Here is a 9018-nt window from a genome sequence, read left to right as displayed (position 1 = left end):
CGTCCATGGATGGCGCAACTGGTTCTGAATTGAGGGTCGGAGCGGTTGCCGGTGCGATCTCCTGAACACTGTCCGATGGTAGAGCTAAATCATGCTCATCGTGACTGTGTGGCGCACTAGGAAGGGGCTCGAATCCGTCGAAGATCAAGTCTCCGCGGATATCGGCCGTGTAGTTTAAGCTTCCAAACCTGACCTGGTGGCCAGGGGCGTAACTCTCGATCTGCTCCAGATGGCCAAGCAAGTTGGCCCGCAGTGCGAAGCCGCCGAATACAAAGATCTGTCTGGGGAGAAAAGTCTCACCCTGGACTGCATCACTATCGATGATTGAAGGAGCCATCAAGCCTAATGATGACGACACAGAGGAACTCTCAATGAAAGCACCAATGTCGGTGTCAAAACCAGCAGATCTCGGGTAGGGGGTCCCGAACTGTGCGTCTAAGGCGGATGGTAACAGGAGGCAGGGGACACGATGTTTTACCCAGGTTCGGGCCCTCTTGATGGAGGTAAAACCCTACGTCCTGCTTGATTTATTCTTGATAATATGAGTAGTACAAGAATTGGTCTACCACGAGATCAGAGAGGTTAAACCCTAGAAGCTAGCCTATGGTATGATTGTATGTTGTCCTACGGACTAAAACCCTCCGGTTTATATAGACACCGGAGGAGGCTAGGGTTACACAAGGTCGGTTACAAAGGAGGAGGTATGCATGTCCGTATTGCCTAGCTTGCCTTCCACACCAAGTAGTGTCCCATCCGGACACGGGACGAAGTCTTCAATCTCGTATCTTCATAGTCCAATAGTCCGGCCAAAGGATATAGTCCGGCTGTCCGAAGACCCCCTAATCCAGGACTCCCTCATCGGGCATTGAGTCTGACTCAATTCACACTGGAGTAGGCTTTTACCTTCATCGTAAGGGGCCGAACCAGTATAATTCCTTGCGTCCATTGTCCGCTCTAACCCCTTTAAGCTAACCTATCGCGATGGCTCCACGACTAAGTCCTTTCACTATGACATCTGCCGTGACAATTCCACGACAGTTGGCACCCACCGTGGGGCTGTCGCACGATGGTTTCGAGTTCTTGAAGGGCAGCTTTGAAGGACTCAAGGGATACGCTATGGGCCGGATGACCAAGATTCGTCGCGGCAAGCTCTACATCGATGATGCAGGCTGGGGTCCCGAGGCCGGCTCGATTGAGTATGGGTACCGGGTCCCCTTTGGCGGAATACATGTTTTCATTGGCAAGATCGGCGAACCGGGCCCTGAGCCTGACATCTGCACCGACATCGTCGAGATAGCTCAGCGTGCAAGACCTACCCGAGTTCAGCCTGCCATAAAGCGTGCCTTCGTGGGAGTCATCCACAGAGCGAACTCTGAGGATAGATCGGTATCTGGTCGTGAATCTGTCATTTGCTCTGATGACGAGTCTTCAACCGGAGAGACCGAGTCGCTGTATCAGCTGCATGATGGCCGTATTAGTGGTGGTTCCGATGGCGACAGTATTCCGGACCTCTCTCATCCGCCGAGCCAAGTTGCGATTTTCATGGCTGGTACGCAGTCGGTGCAGCATTCTTCTACCGCAGTAGCGATGATTTCCGGTTCAGTAGCTGCAACACCCGCTGGGGCAGGAGGCCCCGTGCCAGCGCCGGTTCAGGTTTTGTCCGATTTATTCGACACTTTGGCAACGTTCTTAGCGGCTGAGGTTAACACGGCGAATCAGGATCAACATAACGCAGAAATTGCAAAGGTGAAGGATCAGATAGCTCAAGCTAAGGTAGATCTGGCAGCGGAGAACTCCGGGATGGCCGCAGAGCAGGCCGAGTTAGATGCACAGGCTTATCGGCTTATGCTGGATCAGAGCGCATCAAATGATGTCATGAGGAGAAGGCACCGGTCTCAACTGACTCTGGTTTACGAGGGAAGGAATCTCTTTAACACGCCAGGAGCAGGAACCACCAACCAGCCAGTGGTAAATCGGGTGGAGGCACCTGGAACAGGGGCGCCGGTTCAGCCGCGCGCGGCGGATCTGCCTCGTCAGAACAATATCCTATCATAGCACGTCTCAACACCTCTAGGTCATTACTCTAACCCGTTGGATAACATCGTCGCCGCCGCTTCATGATTGGCAGCTCTCCTAATCGGAGGGGAGTCTCCAGTAGCAGTTGAAACACGATGGGCTAGAGAGCTCCTTCAGACGGCTTTGACCCAACAGCAGGCTTATTCCCACAGTCGTGAGAGGATTCATTCCACCCCCCTCGCCCAAGTCGGAGCTACAGCAGGCATATTGATGAACCGGCTGTATCAAGTAGTGCGCAAAACCATAACCCACCGCGAGGGCATAACCCGACGGGTGGCGGTGCTAATGCCCAGGATGTGGTGGATCATGGTCGAGCACGTCGAGAAGCCGAGTTAGCGGCGCAATATGCGGCTCGTCAGCTTATTCCAGTTCGTTCAACCACTTGAGTGGAACTAGGTGTGGTTTTTAGTTCTTTAGGGGTGTCGTGTCTCACCCCGGCCTTGCGTAATGTGCGGCTGCCCAAGGATTTCAAGGGTCCTCGTAAGCTGCCCAATTACACTGTCAATTTACCCCCTGAATCATGGGTCGAGAGCTATGAGATGGCAATGGAGATGCTAGACGTGGATGATGCGTCATGTTCTAAGTACTTCACCATGATGCTAGAGGGGACAACTCGTACTTGGCTGAAAAGTTTACCAGCTGACTCCATTGGGTCATGGGCTGAGTTAAAAAGTCGGTTTATCTAGAATTTCAAAGATACGTGCAAGCAACCCATGTCAATTGTGGACTTAGCCTCCTGTGTTCAAGAGGAAGGGGAGTCTACAACCCATTGGGTAAAGCGAGTCTCAGCTATTTTGCATTCATTAGACCACATCAATGCTGATACGACAGTTTTGACGTTGGAAGGCAATTGTCGGTTTACGCCTTTGAAACTGAAGTTGGGAAGGCTCAAGCGTCATTGCAATGACATGGCAACGCTCATGGCAGCTCTGGTTAAGTATGCCGATTCAGATAGTACCAAGGACCCTGAGTCTGAGAATGAAAAGCCGGAGAAGGGAAAGAAGAATGGCGGTGCCAAGGGGAAGCAGCATAACCCGGCGGGTCATGCGAACAACGGTAAGCGCAAGGCGGATACTAGCTTGGACTTTGTGGTGAACACCAACACCCAGGATAAAGGTCAGCGCCGTAAGGGTAAACCGCCCCAGCAGGGTGGAGGATCAGGTCCCAAGCTTGAGTGCCTGTTAAATCAGCCCTGCCCAAAGCACGGGTCGAAGGAAAGGCCAGCTACGCATCTTTGGAAAGATTGCTTCATTATGCAGGAGTTCAAGAATTCAAATCTCTTTCAATACAACCACGGACCGCCCAGCGGTTCAGGAAGTGGTTTTCATGAGCCGGGTTATGGTGGAGGCAGCTCCGGTTCAAGATTCCAAGGAAACCAAACTGGACATGGCAATCAAGGCAATCAGGGCAACCAGGGAGGATATAATCATCAGGGGAGTCAGCGGCAGCAACAAACGGGTTATCAGGGTAATCTGAAGCAGTTGAATAGTGGTAAGTACCATGTCTTCACCACTAGTTTGTGTAAGCGCGATCAGAAGCTTCATAAAAGGGCAGTAAACTCCATTGAACCGGTAGTGCCCCATTATCTGCGCTGGTCTGAACAACCCATTATATGGAGTCGAGAGGATCATCCACCCCGGGTTAATAATCCGGGTCACCTGGCATTGGTGGTGGCACCTCAGGTTGGGGGGTACAAGTTCACCAAGGTACTCATGGATGGAGGGAGCAGTATCAATATCCTTTATTACGAAACCTTGCGTCACATGGGGTGGACAGATAAGAATCTTAAACCGTCGAACACCATCTTTCATGTTGTGGTGCCTGGTAAATCGGCGTACCCAGTTGGTAAGATAGCTCTAGAGGTTGCTTTTGGAGATGATCATGATTCAAGATCAGAAACATCGACTTTTAAAGTGGTGAAAATCAAGAGCCCATATCATGCCCTGTTTGGAGGACCGGCTTATGCTAAGTTCATGGCAAGGCCCTGTTATGTTTATTTGCAGCTTAAGATGCCGGGTCATAAGGGGACCATCACAGTGCACGGGAGCCGGAAGATTGCTTTGGAATGTGAAGAAGGTGATGCGGCCTATGCTGAGTCGGTTTGTGCAACAGAGGAGTTGATGTTTTACAAAGACAATGTTGATCCGGCAGATATGACTTCTCTGAAGAAACCAACTACAGAGCATGATCCGGCTTTGAAGTTTAAATCAGCCGAGGAGACTAAGCTGGTTGACTTTGTTCCTGGTGATTCATCCAGGCAGTTCAACATCAGCACTAACCTGGATCCAAAATAGGAAAGCGCGCTCATCGAGTTCATCCGTGAGAACCGGGACATCTTTGCATGGAAACCTTCTGACATGCTAGGTGTACCGAGGGAACTCGCTGAGCACACTCTTAATATAGATTCTAAGTTTAAACCGGTGAGGCAGTTTCTCCGCAGCTTCAATGAAGAAAGGCGCAAGGCTTTTGGTGAGGAGGTAGCCCGGCTTTTGGCAACAGGGTTTATTGTGGAGGTCTTTCACCCTGAGTGGCTAGCTAATCTGGTGCTAGTGCTTAAGAAGAACGGCACTTGGCGTATGTGTGTGGACTACACATATTTGAACAAGGCTTGTCTAGCTGATCCCTTTGCTCTCCCTCGTATTGATCAAATCATTGATGCTACGGTGGGTTGTGACCGTTTGTGTTTTTTGGACGCTTATTCTGGTTATCATTAGATCAAAATGGAGGTTAAGGACCAGGAGAAGACAACTTTCATAACTCCCTTTGGAGCCTTCTGCTATGTATCAATGCCTTTTGGGCTTAAGAGTGCCCAGGCGACTTATCAGCGATGTGTACAGAATTTTCTTCACAATCAAATCTGGCGCAATGTTCATGCTTATGTGGATGATATTGTGGTGAAGTCCAGAAAGGAGGAAACATTGATAGATGACTTGAAGGATACTTTTGACAACCTCCGGGTTTATATGATGCTTAATCCGGCTAAATGTGTGTTTGGTGTACCGGCAGGCGAGCTCTTGGGTTTTCTGGTATCTAACAGGGGCATTGAAGCTAATCCGGAGAAGATCAAAGCTATCACTTCACTAGCCAAGCCCAAGTGTGTCAATGATGTTCAACGCTTGGCAGGTCGGATTATAGCTTTAAGCCGATTTATCAGTCGGTTAGGGGAGAAGGCCATCCCTTTGTATCAGATGCTGAAGAAGATGGATGACTTTTTTTGGAGTGATGCTGCCAATGAAGCGTTTGAGAGTCTCAAGCGGCATCTAGCTGAGCCGCCTGTCCTTGCTGCTCCTGTTGATAAAGAGCCATTGTTGTTATATGTGGCTGCTAATGCCCGGGCTGTTAGTGTGGCTATTGTTGTGGAGCGCAAGGAGGATGGAAAAGAGTATCCGGTTCAACAGCCGGTTTATTATATCAGTGAGGTGGTTATTGAGTCCAAGCAGAGGTACCCACATTGGCAGAAGCTGGTGTATGGAGTTTTCATGGCAAGCCGGAAGCTCAAGCACTATTTTTAGGGTCATCCTATCACTGTGGTCAGTTCTGCCCCCTTGGGGGATATCATCCAAAACAGAGAAGCAACTAGCCGTATTGCCAAATGGGCTATTGAGCTTGGACCTCACGGGTTAAAATATACGCCTCGCACAACAATGAAATCCCAAGCACTTATGGACTTCATCAATGAGTGGACAGAGTTGCAGGCACCCGACGAAGAGCCAGATAACACTTATTGGACTATTCATTTTGATGTGTCCAGACAATTGGAGGGCTCGGGACTGGAGTCATATTAACTTCCCCACAAGGTGATATGTTTTGTTATGTTCTCTGTTTAATGTTCCTTTGCACTAACAATGCAGCTGAATATGAGACCTTGATCCATGGTCTTCGGATGGCCAAGGAGATGAATTTAAGCCGGGTTAAGTGCTTTGGTGACTCGGACCTGGTAGCTCAACAGGTGTCTGGCACTTGGGATTCCAAGGATCCATTCATGACGGCGTATCGACGAGAGGTGGACATAGTGACTGGTCATTTCAAGGGTTATCAGGTTGACCATATAGACCGGCGCAAGAATGAAGCGGCGGACGCTTTAAGTCGCTTAGGCTCTCAACGTAAACCGGTGCCGCCCAATGTCTTTCTGGATGTGCTACATAATTCGTCGGTCAAGATACCTACAGAGGAGGATTTGGCTGTTCCTGACCCGGTGGCTCAATTGGTGGCAGCTCTTCACGTTATCCCGGATTGGACAGTCCCATACCTGGCGTACATGAACTGGGGCGAGTTACGAAAGGATGAAGACTTGGCCAGGCAGATAATCCGGCGATCCAAGTCAATGACCATTATCAATGGGGAGTTACATCATTGCAGTGTAGCAGGGGCGTTTCAGCGTTGTGTGTCTCCTCAAGAAGGCTGTGAGATTTTGTGTGAGATCCATGAAGGAGATTGTGGTCACCATGCCGGTTCAAAATCCTTGGTAGCTAAGGCCTTTCGTCATGGCTTCTATTGGTTGACGGCTCATGCTGATGCTGAGGATTTGGTAAAGAGGTGTGACGGTTGTTAGAAGTTTGCACGCCGCGCTCATGTTCCAGCTCAAGAATTTAGGATGATTCCAATCACTTGGCCGTTTGCATCTTGGGGGCTGGATATGGTTGGGCCCTTTAAGAGTTCCAAGGACAAGAAGACCCACCTGCTGGTGGCGGTTGATAAGTTCACTAAGTGGTAAAGGCAGAGCCAGTCAGTAAGTGTGATGCAGCCACGATGGTTCAATTCATCAAAAAGGTGGTCTTTCGTTTTGGTTTTCCACATAGCATCATAACTGATAATGATACTAATCTGTCCAAGGGTGCTATGGAAGAATTTTGTCAACATGAGCACATCCGGCTTGACGTGTCATCAGTGGCTCACCCCCAATCTAATGGTCAAGCAGAGAGAGCCAATCAAGAGATTTTGATAGGCATCAAGCCCCGGCTTATGGTTCCTTTAAAGCAGACGCCGGGTTGTTGGGTGGAGGAGTTACCTTCTGTATTATGGAGTATCAACACCACACCGAATAGATCTATGGGTTACACGCCTTTCTTCATGGTTTACGGAGGAGAGGCGGTTCTCCCTAGTGACATCCGTCATGACTCGCCCTGTGTGGCGGCTTATGTTGAAGCTGATAATGAGAAAGCACGTCAGGATTCACTGGACCTATTAGATGAGGAGCGTGATATTATAGCAGCTCGTTCAGCGATTTACCAGCAAGACCTGTGATGTTATGACATCCGCCGGGTCAAAACCAGAACTTTTCAAGAAGGTGATCTGGTGCTCCGGCTCATCCAGGATCAGACTGATATGCACAAGTTGTCCCTACCTTGGGAATGACCTTTTGTGGTCAGCAAAAATCTGCACAATGGATCATACTACCTTATCGGTGTTCGAGAGCACAAAGACTCATGTAAATTGGAGGAGGAGACCAACGGCCATGGAATATATCTCATCTTTGGCCTTACTATACTTGAGCCACAGGCTCTTCTTATGTACATATTTATGACAATGTATATATTATGATCAATATAATAAACCGGAGCCTCAGCTAAAGCGGGGTCTTTGTTGTTTTTATTACATCATGAGTGGTTACATGGGGGCTTCTATTTATAAAGTGGAGTTCTATTTCCCATTGATCCGACTTATAAAGCCACATATATCAAAGGAAATCACTAGGGGGCTTGGTCGTATTCGAATCATAGCTACACCTCTTGATTGGCATAAGACCATCAGGGAAATCACTTGGGGGCTTGGTTGTATTTGAACCATAGCTACACCTCTTAATCGACTTAAGGCCAAAAGGACATCATGTGGGGCCAAAGAGAGTGTTGCCACAGCACAACTCAAACATAGGAACCCACCGAGCACAGCTCAAATGTTGCTTGGGGGCTCTTTGCTTCTCAAAGAACAAAGAGCTTACACCCTTGCAATAGGCTATCAAGCAAGGCTTGGAAGCCAGGTGTATTCACCTAAAACCCTGGGCTATCCTGCCTTTTTTAAGTAAGCCACTCCGTCCAGGTAATCCTAGTATGACTCGCCGAACGTTTGACAAGTCAATCTCATAGACCATGAACTTGTCAAAGTTAAAACGACGATTGGTTAATGTGAGGTCCATCTTAAAAGGCTTCAAAAAATGGTTTAACTCTGTGGCCTGGCAGCCCATGAAAAGCCTCGATTTAGGGCCTGGCAGCCCATGAAAAGCCTTGCATGATTCTTTTTGTGTATTTAATTGACAAGTTTTTTCTCCTTTGGTGAGATTTTTAATATCTTATGATAAACCGGTGTTCATTGACCGGGTTGTCTTTCAACGATAAGTTGTGAGTACATGATCAATTATAATCCGGTGTTTATTGATCCGGTCTGGTTTTGACTACAAGTCACCAGTATTATATGTGGGTACACCGGTGTTTATTATAACCCAGTATGATTTTATCATAAACCGGCAAAACATGGAAGGAGTTATCAATAACCAATATTGGGGTTATCACCCTAAATATACAAAGGTTGGTCAACCAACAGTGTGATTCAATATCACAGGTATCATCTCTTTCATCTTTGATTATTTTCAAAGTACAGCCTTGGTTATAAACCCCGGCTATATATTTGGGCATCATGACCCGTCCAGCGGTAAACCGCTAGGACACTTACAAAGTTCTTGTATGCAGGAACAATTTGAATAACACCGCTATGGATTATGAAACATAATATATCCTAAAGCATGGTGGATTCACAGTATCAGGCAAAATAAGTATGCATGATGGCATAGCAGACCAAGTGTTTTGAACTAGCCTATTACAAGGCACTTTAATGCCCAAAAGAATAATTGTTTTCAGCAAGTGTGGTAGTACGCAGAAGGCTAAACCGGCCTCCGGATCTTGACTAGTCACCAGGCTGAGTTGAAGGTTGTGGATCGTCCTGCGCTGG

This window comes from Triticum dicoccoides, chromosome 6A (genome assembly GCF_002162155.2).
Source record: "Triticum dicoccoides isolate Atlit2015 ecotype Zavitan chromosome 6A, WEW_v2.0, whole genome shotgun sequence".
Lineage (NCBI taxonomy): Eukaryota > Viridiplantae > Streptophyta > Magnoliopsida > Poales > Poaceae > Triticum > Triticum dicoccoides.
Note: the sequence above shows the minus strand (reverse complement) of the source record.